Source organism: Pseudomyrmex gracilis, unplaced genomic scaffold (genome assembly GCF_002006095.1).
Source record: "Pseudomyrmex gracilis isolate BER0280 unplaced genomic scaffold, ASM200609v1 scaffold_458, whole genome shotgun sequence".
Lineage (NCBI taxonomy): Eukaryota > Metazoa > Arthropoda > Insecta > Hymenoptera > Formicidae > Pseudomyrmex > Pseudomyrmex gracilis.
In genome coordinates, this window is record NW_018021042.1 from 13,813 (window position 1) to 26,339 (window position 12,527).

The window sequence follows — 12,527 nt, forward strand, 5'->3', positions numbered from 1 at the left end:
AACTAATACCTAAATTAAATATTAAATTTTTTATTCAATACTTTGTTCACAATACCTAAAGGAAAAGCCTGAGAGTAAGATTGTGATGAAGAATGTTATAATTATAATAATATTAAAAGTTTTATAGGAATTTAAGAATAGAACTAGCGGTAATACTAGTGTAATTTCTCCATCAAATACTAGAACTATCAAACCAATTAGAAAAAATTGTCTTCTTAAAGAAATACGACTAATAGATGAAGAATCAAATTCACATTCAAAAAAGGACTTTTTTTACGTGATTAGGAATTTTTTGTTACTAGTAGATTAATCGTTACTAGGACTATGGGAATAGCTACTATGATTATTAATTAGTACGTATAGTAAGCATTTAATACTTATATTAGTTTGAAGACCTAAATTATCTAATTGGAAAGTAAATATACTTGAATTATACTATATAAGTTGAATTAATATCTTCATCAGTACATTAAAATAATTAAACTAATCATACAACACACAAGAAAATACTAACAGAAACGCTTGCAATGTAAATACAAATAAACATATAGATAAAGTCACATTGAGCCACTAAAAAGATGTTAATATAATAATATAAATAATTTACTGATCACGCTTTACATAAAAATACGAAATATTTTGCCACTTAATTGAGCCTTCTTCAGTCGTGAATATGACAGATACCGCAGTATACAATTGATGTCAAAAGATTAAAGTAGACAATGTTAAAAAGCAACGCAAAAGTTGGCTGTTGGTAATAACGGATAAAATTACCTTGAAGATGACATTTAAAATGCTAGATAGTCAGGCTCTAATCATACCACCTACGAAATGTCAGTATTAAGCTCTTGCTTCCACCTAAAGTGACGTAGAAAAGAAAAGTGATTTATATTAAGTCGATTGTAGTATACCATTTGAAATAGAGTTCCAATCATGACATGTAAACCATGGAATCCCGTGGCTACAAAAAATGTGGATCCGTAAACTGAGTCAAAAACAGTGAAACAAAATTCAAAGTATTCAATAGCTTCAGTGAAGGTTATATATATTCCTAATAACATTATAATTAATAAGCTTATTTTTTTCTGTGAAATTTCTCTTTATAATAGAATGGTGTGTTCAAGTAATAAAAATTCTTGAGGACACTAAAATAATTGTGTTTTACAGAGGAATGTCGTAAAGATTAAATGCTTTAATTCCTACTGAAGGTCGTAATTGGCCACGTTACGGCTGAAGATAGAAAAGAGTGAAATAAGCTCAGAAAGAGGATGCCAAATATTAGACATCAGTTATACTAAAAAGAATCATATCTAGTCGCAATCCATTATAAACTCATAAAGTATGAAAGCATTGGTATGTAGACTCACAGGCTACATCACGTCATCATTGTACAATCATTACAGATGATTGTACAAAGAATTGATAATACTACTAATGTATTAATTTTATTAACTCATGCCGCCATAAAAATTAAGTTATATAAAATTCTTAAAGAAGTCAGGATTGGTTATGGTCTCTGTAAAACTAGGTGGTAGAATTGATTATTTATCACATAATTCTCTAGAGTAAATAACAGAAAGAATTGAAAATACATAAGCTTGACTAATTGATACGGAGATTTCAAGAATAAATAATTGAATCTGCCTTATAATTATAATACTTACTTATAATAATTAAAAAAGAGATCTCTTGTCCTGTTGATTCTAGGAGCGTTAGAAGGAAGTGTCCAGCAATTATGGTAGCTGTTAGTCGAATTGCTACGGTAAAAGGTCGGATAACCAATTTGATTGATTCAATAATAACGATAAATGGTATTAATACTGATGAAGTATTAATACCTAAGAGGGTTAGATGTGCCATTATTTCATTAAAAAAATTACTTAATCCATATGTAGTTATTCTATTTCATACCCTTAAAAATAACGATAACCTTAGGGATATGTGTTTTGAAGCTGTAAAAATGTAAGGAACTAGACCTATAAAGTTATTGAATAAGAAAAATAAAAATGTAGCATATAAAAGTACGATGTTAGAGAAAGAGTATTGCATAAGAACTTTGAAATTCTTAAAAATGAAAGAAAAGATTAAGTTAATTAGTATATATATACGTGATGAAACTAGTCAAAATGATATTGGAATTAGTAACATAAACATTATTCTTCTTTTATTCAGTTTAATAAAAATGAGTTAGATGTCAAAGGATCAAATACTCTAAATAAATTTGTTCTCATAAATATAAATTTGATTTAATTTTATGGGCATTGAGAGTAAATGTGAAGTATGCTTGTTTAGTATAAATAAGATCATTTATAATTACATTTGAAAGAAAAATTTTTTCTACTTGGTGAACAAATTATAATAGAAAAATGAATTAATAACATTAATAAGTATGATAAAAGTATGTTTAAGCATATTAAAAGTATTTAAATTAAACGTCTTATCTGTGATATATAAAAATATTAACACGTACTATTTTTTACTTGTCAATTTAATGTTTTTATAATCTAATTTTTACCTTAAAAGTAATCGGTATTTTACTATGGGTTGATTTAAAAAATCACAACTTACATTTTCAGTCATATAATGAATTAAATTTAATATATGGGCTACATCTATTATAAGTTTGATAGAACTCATATATAAAAATTTTTACATCATGTTAATTCGACACCAATAGGTACAAAACTGTGGTTGATCTCGCAGATTTTTGAGCATTGTCCAAAAATTAATCCAGGTCAATTTATTCAGATTATTGATTGATTTAATCGGCCTGAGGGAGAATCTATTTTGATTCCTAAAGATGGAACAGTTTATGAGTAAATTACATCTGTAGATGTGGTTCTTATTCGAATAAGGAATTTAAAAAGAATAATGCAGCGGTTGTCACCATCTAATAGGCAGAAGGAGAAATTGTTTTTGTTTGATATAAACGAATCAAATTCTAGGATATTATGACTTACTACCGAAATTTTAGGATATTTAATTTATGAATATAATTTTAGTTAATAATCATCGTATATTTTATACTAAAACTTTTAAATTGCAAATTTAAAGATATCAGTTTTGATTACAATGTTTAAGATTTATACAAACTTTGAAGGCTTATTGTTTAATAATAACTTAAACTTTTCAAAGTATTATACTTAGAAGCGTAAATAAGATTAAGATAATAAAGGCAAAATGTTTTAGATAAAAACTTGATTTTTTTGTGTAAACTTCAATTTAAATTTTTTTCCAAATATGGATCATAAAATTATTTTACTGTGGATAAATGTTATTAACAAGGAATTCAATAGGACAAGGATAATTAATTTCTTAATATTTGAATTTATAATCATAATGTAAGTTGTAAATTACTTGAAGAGAAACAAACAAAATGATGGTATTCTTACTGAGTTTATTAATAGTACTGCAAATATTAAAGTAACTTTTTTGATACTGTGTTGAAAAAACTTGAGAGAGGGTTTGGTTTTATTCAAAATTAACCTAATTATAAGTAAGATGGTAAAGTAAGTGAAACAGTATATAAATCATATTTGATGTTTTAATTACATAAGTATAATAATTTATCTTGTTTCATTAATGAAAAAATCTGTAATTAGAATTTGTATTCTTTTAATGTTAATTATAGAAACACGAAAAACACTTATTGTTATAATTATTAAGAATATAAAGATTGATCTTGTAATCTCTGTACGATAAAAATCAAGTAGATGCAATTTTTGTAAAGTTAGTAAAAGTGCAACTGCTTGCAAGTTCATAAGTTTGCTTAAGAAAATTATTCATAAATGGAAAGAGTGGATTCTAACTTTTAAAAATAGAGATAATATTAACATTGAATGTCTTGCCTTTAAAATTACTGGCTTGATAATTATGGCAAACAATATAATTAAAGATGCTAGAAGATAGGTAAAAATAAATTTTTTCTTTTATTATTATGAGTATGTAACTGATGAATACGAAAGTATTAACTTCAATAATTAAAATAAATTTGGATTATGCTAGATAATACCGTTGTTATTAAAGATCTAAAAATTGATGATAGTAATCTACTCATATTAAAAAATAAGTTGATTTTATAATGTAAAAGTTTATTAAAACTTAAAAGTATGTAAGGTTTTCTTATTTATCAGTTTTTAAATTTGATACTTTTTTACAAATTTTTTGATTAAATATCGGACAAATCAATTCGGTGTTTCATATCAAATTTTGATATTTTGATTCTTTTATTGAGACGTGTACGTAACGGAGATACAACTTTTTAACCAAGAAAAGAATTCGAAAGTAGTATCGATTTTATTTTAGTTTTTCAAATTGCAGCAAAATTAACACAAAGTGCCACAAAATATACTATGAAATTCTCACACAGAGCCATGAAAAAATTACAAAAGATGCTCAAGGTAGCGAAAGTGAAGAACTAGGCAAAAATACAGATCACCGCCGAGCAACTGCTTCGTGAGGCAAAAGAATGTGACTCGGAGATTATGACTCCACCTCTGAAGCAGAAGATCTCGGACCCTCACAAACTTGCCGATTATCAACACCAAAAGCGCAAAGCGTTCGAAGATGTCATACGCAGGAATTGTATGATCATTTCCAACTAGATGAAGTACGCACAATAAAGAACAAGTCAGAAACAGATTCAACGAGCGAGCGCAAAAACTAGTTCATCGGAACATATCTCTGTATCTCAAATACACGGAAATGGAGATGCGCAACAGGCAAGTCAATTTTGTCAGGAATCTATGGGATCGTGCGGTTACGTTGCTGCCGCGAGCAAATCAAGTTTGGTACAACTATACGTACATGGAAGAAACTCTGGAAACCATTGCCGGTGCGCGTCAAGTGATTGAGCAATGAATAAAATGGGAACTGGACAAACAGAGGCCTGGCAGACGTATATCAAGTTTGTGCTGCGCTACAAAGAGATTGATCGCGCCCGACAAATTTACGAGCGCTTTATTCTTGTACATCCCAATGTGAAGCATTGGATAAAATACGCTTGCTTTGAGAAGTCTTACGGATTTATCAGAGACGCGCGCAACGTTTACGAACAAGCGGTGAACTTTTTACGGAGACGAGGGTCTGGACGAGAAATTGTTCCCGGCTTTTGCCAAGTTCGAGCAGGATCAGCAAGAACAGGTTCGCGCGCGAATCGTTGACATGTACGCTTTGGAACATTTGTCAAAAAGGAGCAGTGAAGAACTTTTCAAGACGTATACGATTTACGAGAAAATGTACGGCAATCGCTCGGGTGTCACATCCGTGGACAGAGACGTTTGTCTGTTTAAGTATCAGCGTATCCAGTTTAATTTCATTTTTCTTTTTTGTTTTATTGTTACAATAGTCGGTAAATTACCAGCCTTGAATGTACCGTTGTCGGTAATATACCATGGTCGGTAATGTACCATGGTCGGTAACGTACCATGGTCGGTAATGTACCATGGTCGGTAATATATCATGGTTGGTAATATACCGTTGTCACAGCGAAATATTGTTATTAAAAGAGTGTAGTAGCGCATTAGTTAAGAAATCAGTACCGATTATTATGATATATTGTAATTTAGTATACCAATGTTTGCGCATACAAAACGTTACGGCAGATTTATAGCGATGTAAGTATATCAGCTAGTTATAATATTCTACTAATAAGTCTTTTTATATTAATATTTTAGTAATAATTCCTTAGTAGTTTCTTTTAATTCTCTCAATGTTCTTTAATGTTCTTTTCTCACGACAAAACTTGCGCGTAAAGACCACGGGCGCTGGCCTGAGCGAGCGAACAGAGATAAGGCACGCGCGAAAATAAGGCACGCCTCGCGACCGCGGGAATCGAGCGAGCGCGAGACCGTTGACCGCGTGGGACCGTTGAACGACGGACCCGTGGGACAGTGCTGCATCAGCATCTTTTGTAGAGTATAAAAGCGGCCGGAGCGACCGGCAGAGAGTCAGTTCAGTAAGAATCGTTTGAGCAGTCAGTCAGTCATTCAGAATCGTTCAGTCGTTCAGTTTAGTTCAGTCAGTCAGTCAGTACGAACTTGGAATATTTTTGTAGTACGGACTTAGAATATTTTTGTAATACGGACTTAGAATATTTTTGTAATACGGACTTAGAATATTTTCGTCACATTCGGACTTAGAAATAGCCTATTATGGTAAGAATTTTGTAATATAATTTAGCTTCCTTAATTTACAAACGAGTATTCTTTTTTTTTATAAATATATATATATATATCTATAACTTGTCGTTCTGTTTCTTATTTTTAACGGAGTTGTTAAATTGTTAGTTAATTTCTGGCTTCTCACGCGTCAGTCCTGTCCTAAAAAACAAGAGAGGTGCGTCACGAGCGCACGCTTGTCGTTTCCTTCTGTTCTGAAGACGAGAAAGGTGCGTCACGAGCGCACGCTTGTCGTTTCCCTTCCAAGATACAAGAGTAAGAGAGGTGCGACTCGATTGCACGCTTCTTCTGTGTATCTGTTCCCAGGAAACACACCATCCAGATACTCCGGCCCGTCAGAGAAGACGTCGTACGTGTCGAAGAGGCAGAAATTACCACCTGAGAAGTTTCTTAAGGAATTACTCGCGCAACGGACAGTTTGACCCGTCAACGTTGGAAACAACCAACACACGTCCGACAAATTCAGCAGAACATTCGGTTAGGTTGTGACCGGAGTTAGGTGATATTTGGTCGAGTACTCACGCTTTCTTTCTGCCTACCACGGTCGCCAGTCACTTTTACCGCCAAGTGACAAGGATAACAATGTCCTTTTTCTTTTGTTTCAGGTGCCAGGATGCTGTACTCTGCGGACTTTGTGTTTTCTAGGATCGGGATCTCGTCAGGTAAGTCAAATGTAACGCACACACAGTTTACCTATTATGCGGTATGAACATATATTTCTTTGAATATCAACACTACACTGCTGACTATTTTTCTCGTTACAAACAATACTCGTCGAGCGCTTCACAACTTATTCACGCGTTATTCTTTTACGGCGTGCTTTCTCGCGTCTGTCTCGAATAACAGTTGCTATGCGACTGCCTACTCTACAACATGGCGTCGCCTTCTTTCTCACCTCGGCGGCGCGAACAACGGCGCGCATGCGCACTGGCCAACCTTCCTGTCTACTAACCCTACATAAGGGTCGTATTGTACATGTTAGTGTTGTGTGTGTGTATGTCGTGTGTGTAGTACACTTTTTACCTGTTATGTCCTTCTTTTGTTTGTATAGGTGTACTTAATAAACTGTTATAATAAGGGCTGAAATTTTGTGTGGGTGTTGGGTGTGCGTCCTGGATGGGTTTCTTATAGGTATTTTTTCTTATTTGGCTATTATTTTTTATTTCTGGTACGGGTATAAAACTTACGGATAATGGTTGATACTGCGTGTGTGTGTTGTCCGTCGGTCTAGGGTGTCGATGGTATGTTTGTATGTCCTTAATCATCTATTTTAATTTTATATGTGTACTAACTTTTTGTCTTGGATAGTGTGTGAAACTGTTCCTGTGTGATGTATGTATCATATGTATGCGTTTGGTGTGTGTACCGTTCCTTATCCTAGTATGTATGTTTGTGTTTATTGTGTCTGTGAAATAACGAATAAGGCTTCAAAACTGTATGACTGTAGTGTGGGTGTTGTGTGGATGTTTTGTATATAGATATCAGTCCTTAATCGTCCGTTATAATTTTGTATCTGTCCTGTAACTGAAGTCTCGTATAGTCGTTGTACTTTGGTGTGTATGTTGTGTAAGTAGTTGTCGTTTGTGTAGGGTACTAACAACCCACTATCCACGTGTTTGAGGTTTTAGTGTTGTAGGTGTGTGTGTGTAGTGTGTACGCTCTTCCTACCTAAACAGTACGCATGTCCGCCGTTACCACTTGGAACTTAAACTTAACGGTACCAACACCAGTGTAAGACAAAACAAAACCAACACAAGACAAAATCATTAAAAAAAAAAAAAAAAAAAAAAAAAAAAATCGCAATAACGCCAGTTTTGATTGTCCACGCAGTTANTTGTAGGTGTGTGTGTGTAGTGTGTACGCTCTTCCTACCTAAACAGTACGCATGTCCGCCGTTACCACTTGGAACTTAAACTTAACGGTACCAACTGCGGTCGATGACAAAACAAAACAAACACAGAAAAAAATATAAAAAAAAAAAAAAAAAAAAAAAAAAAAAATTCGCAATAACGCCAGTTTTGATTGTCCACGCAGTTACAGACACTGCTTCTTTACGCAACCTATAAATATGTCTTACAAACTAAATAAACTTACACTTAAAAGTCTCTAAAACTGTAGACTAGTGTTCCTTTGGCGTCAGGTCACAAGGTCCGCTCCGTGCATTATACCCAATATAAAAATTCTTAGAAATCATCACGTCACTATTAGACCCGGGTGGAAACTAATAAAAATCACTAAGCCAAAAGTGGTGTATCCGGCAACGATTCCGCCATCAGACCCGCGGTTTAAGGCTTATATAGAGAAAAGACAAAAGGCGTTGTATTCAAAAAAGGGAATTAATAATAAATAACTTTACTATTTTTTAAAGTATTCGAGTTAGTAATTTCGCCAGTAACATACTCTGTAATAAACCAGTGGGCGACAATCCAAAAGACAGTCGGTAACCACACGGCAATCGGTAACTGTCGGTAACAACGCGGCAGTCGGTAACTGTTGGTAACCACACGGCAGTCAATAACTGTCGGTAAACACACGGCAGTCGGTAACTGTCGGTAACCACAATTAGTAACACTCAGGAATAAAATACCAATCGGTAACAATCAGTCCAGTAATCTTCCCGACCAAAATTTTCATTCTCCGCCCCGGTAAAGCCAGTACGGCTGACCATAAAAAGAGAACGTACGTTCGACAAGTGTAAACGGTTTCGTCAAACCGTGACCTTGAACACTCGGACGTAACACAGGAATCGAGGACGTAATCGTCAGCAAGCAAAAGCATCAGTACGAGCAAGAAGTGAAAGAGAATCCGTCTATTTACGACACGTGGTTTAATTATCTGAGACAGGTAGAGTCCGTAAATAACATCAATGTGATTCACGAAACGTCCGAACGAGCAATTGCCAAAGTTCTGCCCATCAAGGAGAAACACTTCTGGCAAAGGTACATCTACCTTCGAATCAAGTATGCCATCTTTGAGGAACTGAAAACGAAAAACATCGAACGTTGCCGTGAGGTGTACAAAGTGTGCTTGGAACTCACTCACCCCGCACAAACGTTTCACTTTCTTCCAGATCTAGCTATTACGCGTACGTTATTGAGATCTGACAAAAAAATTTTGAGTAGGCGAAAAAACCATTGCGTCTGGCGCTGGGCATCTGTCTGACGAACAAGCTCTATCAAGGTTACATTGATCTGGATACGCAGGCTGGTGGAGTTCGATCGATGTCGCAAGTTGTATGTAAAGTTTTTCGAAATCGGTCTGGAGAATTGCACCACGTGGATGCGATTTGCTGAGCTGGAAACGCGTCTGGGTGAGATCGATTGCGCCCGCAATCTACAAATTCGCCATCGCGCGACCGCGATTGAACATGCCGGAACTGCTGTGGAGATCGTACATCGACTTTGAGATTGCTCAAAACAGGACAAAAACGCTCGTTAGCTGTTCGAGCGTCTAATCGAACGCACGTTGCACGTCCAGGTCTGGATCGCTTACGCCAAGTTCAAACTGCTGAACCCGAAACCTGGAGAACATTCCCGACAACGTTGCTCTGGCCAGTCGTATATTCGAGCGCGAATACAACGCGTTAAAAAACGCGTTAAAAAACAGCAGCGACACCAAGAGTCGCGTGTTGTGCTGGAAGACTTGGAAGGACTTTGAGAGTGAAAAAGGCACGCCGCGAACCCTCGCCAAGATTATGGAGAAGCTGCCGCGCAGAGTGTAAAAGAAGCGACGCATCGTTGACAAAAACGGGAACAACGACAATTGGAAGAAACTAGGATATGTAAGAAAAAAACCATATCAATGTGCAAATTGTAAGCGTTGTCCCCTCGCTGGCAAATGCAAAAAAAAACAATAAATCAACACTGCGTTATATTAAATATAAGTTCATTTCGGTGCCGTCGATACATCATTGTTCCGTTTAGTGACATTTGGCAAACGGTAAATCATGTTTGCTATGGCGGAATTACTACTGGCATGAGCTCGTTTACTCGCGCTCTCACGTATTTCAAGAGATTTGCTTGATCGATGCGAGTGCGATTTGAGTTGACGGCGTCGCATTCCTTTGCGGACGGTAATCGTACGTTTGGATATGACCGTTGAACAATAACTTTCATCAATTTCAACTTTACAATCGCTCCACTTTCTCTCTTTGGACGACAGCCAGATTAAACGCGCGCGTTATACCGTAAAACCAATTGTACAAATTGCTGTTGAGCTCTCGTCGCACGGCGTCGTTATTGTGCAACGGCAACATATTGTATACGAAAACTATTTGCTGAAGCGTACCGTTGTCGATCGGACTCTTATGTTGCATTGCGTTGTTGTACTTAACATTGGCGCTGTTGTTTCGTTCGCCGGATTTTTGACGCTTGGGTAGTGGAAAGCATTTCGTGAAATCAATCAGGTGTCTCGTCGAATCTAGGTATGTTATACCCATGGATTCCTTTTTGCGCTTGAATTCCTGCGGCAAGGTTATCACTATGTCGAATGGACCTAACTTAGCGCGGTTGTTAACGCGCAATGGCACTTGGCGCAGCATATCCACAACTTTTTGCGCGACCGCGACATCGGATGTCGCCGGTTGTTTTATCGAACGTTTATCGATTCCAACGAAACGCACGCATTAATGCAGACATGACGAGTAACCGGATAGTGTGGCGAACGTTTCGTTGCTCAACGTTGTGGTAACGAACAATGAGTCAGTCGACGCCGCAACAAAGGCTTCGTTGATTGGTAGATCCATTTCGAAGATTTCGACGTGTCGATCTGATCTGAATAAAATTAATCGCCGCAAGTTTTACGCAGTGAGCTTAAGTTTTGTATTGCCGAATATATCTTATCTGTGACAAAACATTTGTCGCCGTTGAAATCCACATGGTCGATCATTGACGCGACGGTACCAAAAGATTCGTTTGTCGAAACAAGATGATCGTTTGAAGAACCAAGACGTTCGTTCGACGAACTAAGATGTTATTTCAACAAATCAAAACATTTGTTCCATGACATAGCTGAGAAAACCACAGCGTTTTTGTTCGATGCGTTAAACAACAGTCGCAACAACGACGCTCGCCTCGTGATTAATGCGAGTTCGGTCTTACGTGATTGATGTGAGCTCAGAGAAACAATTACAGGTACGTGTTTACGTAATTGTTTGTTTGCGCGCGCGACGCATGGTTCATCGTTTCGCGCAGTGTTATCACGCGTTTGCCGTTTAAGACCTGGCGTTCCGCAAACATGCGTCGACACGTGTGAAAGCTCAGTCCTTCGGTTTCGGCGTAGCGGTCGTCAACAAGTACAACCGATTGAACGTTGCGTCCAACGTTGCGCAATTTTACGTTACATCAAACGGAATGTTCAAAAAGCTGTTGTCGCACCACCAAGCAAACGTGTACAAACGAGTCGCCAACGAAAGCAATGCGGTTGCCTCAATCGAATGTAGTTTAAATTGTCCTATCTGAGACGTTTTTCGCACGAATATAGCGCACGTTCCGTGTCGAAACAATTGTTTGAATTGCGCTTGACCAAGTCTCGATACGTCCGACAGTTTCTTGGAGTTATGAGCCAACATTAGCACCGCGTACGCGATCAGCCTGTCGTCGTTGTTGTTGTTGTTGTTGCGTCATTCGCTCGTTGCGCGCGTTCACTCCGTTTTTTCGCGTTACGACGTCGTCGAACTATTAAGGTACCGCCGTGTACGCTTGATCGCTTAAAACGTATACGCAGTCGCACTTGCAAGACGTCGCGGCTCTGCGCAACCGTTCAATTTTATTACAACCGTTATCGTTTGTTCATGACAACGCTGAGCGTTTGCTGCTTTGTTTGCTGACATCGCAGAGCGCAACGCAATGTGTCGATCACTACCAAACAAGCAACGTTTCTTACAAATTAATAAAGACTCAAGGCTCGTGAAATTTAAACCAATGAATGAATATAAGGCCTTACGAGCCGTTCTCAAAGTGTTGAGNGAGAACTTATACATGTATATATATATATGTATACACATGTAACGAATTTACTTGTAAATTTTACAAGTGAGTTTTTTGAATTGAAATCTCAATTCTTAAAATCATACGGGATGCTAGATTTGCATCTCACATATGAGAGACCTCGGATATCCCCCTAACTAATTATTAAAATATTGCGAAAAAAACTCCTCGGCCAGGAGTCGAACCTGGAACCTCCGGCTTTCCGTGCCATCGCCTTCTCTGTTAGGCCACCGAGGCACTTGGAGTTAGTTTCGCAATATTACTATATATATCGAAGATGGTCTGATACTGTTGATAACGCCTTCTTCCGCCAGCGTAGCATACGGGATCTAGCATCCCGTATGATTTTAAGAATTGAGAT

At 36.8% G+C, this 12,527-nt stretch overlaps 1 pseudogene; it reads left to right on the plus strand.

Annotated features, from left to right (window-relative positions):
* Positions 1 to 4,373: 4,373 nt before the first annotated feature.
* Positions 4,374 to 10,102, plus strand: LOC109860739 (annotated as a pseudogene).
* Positions 10,103 to 12,527: the final 2,425 nt, after the last annotated feature.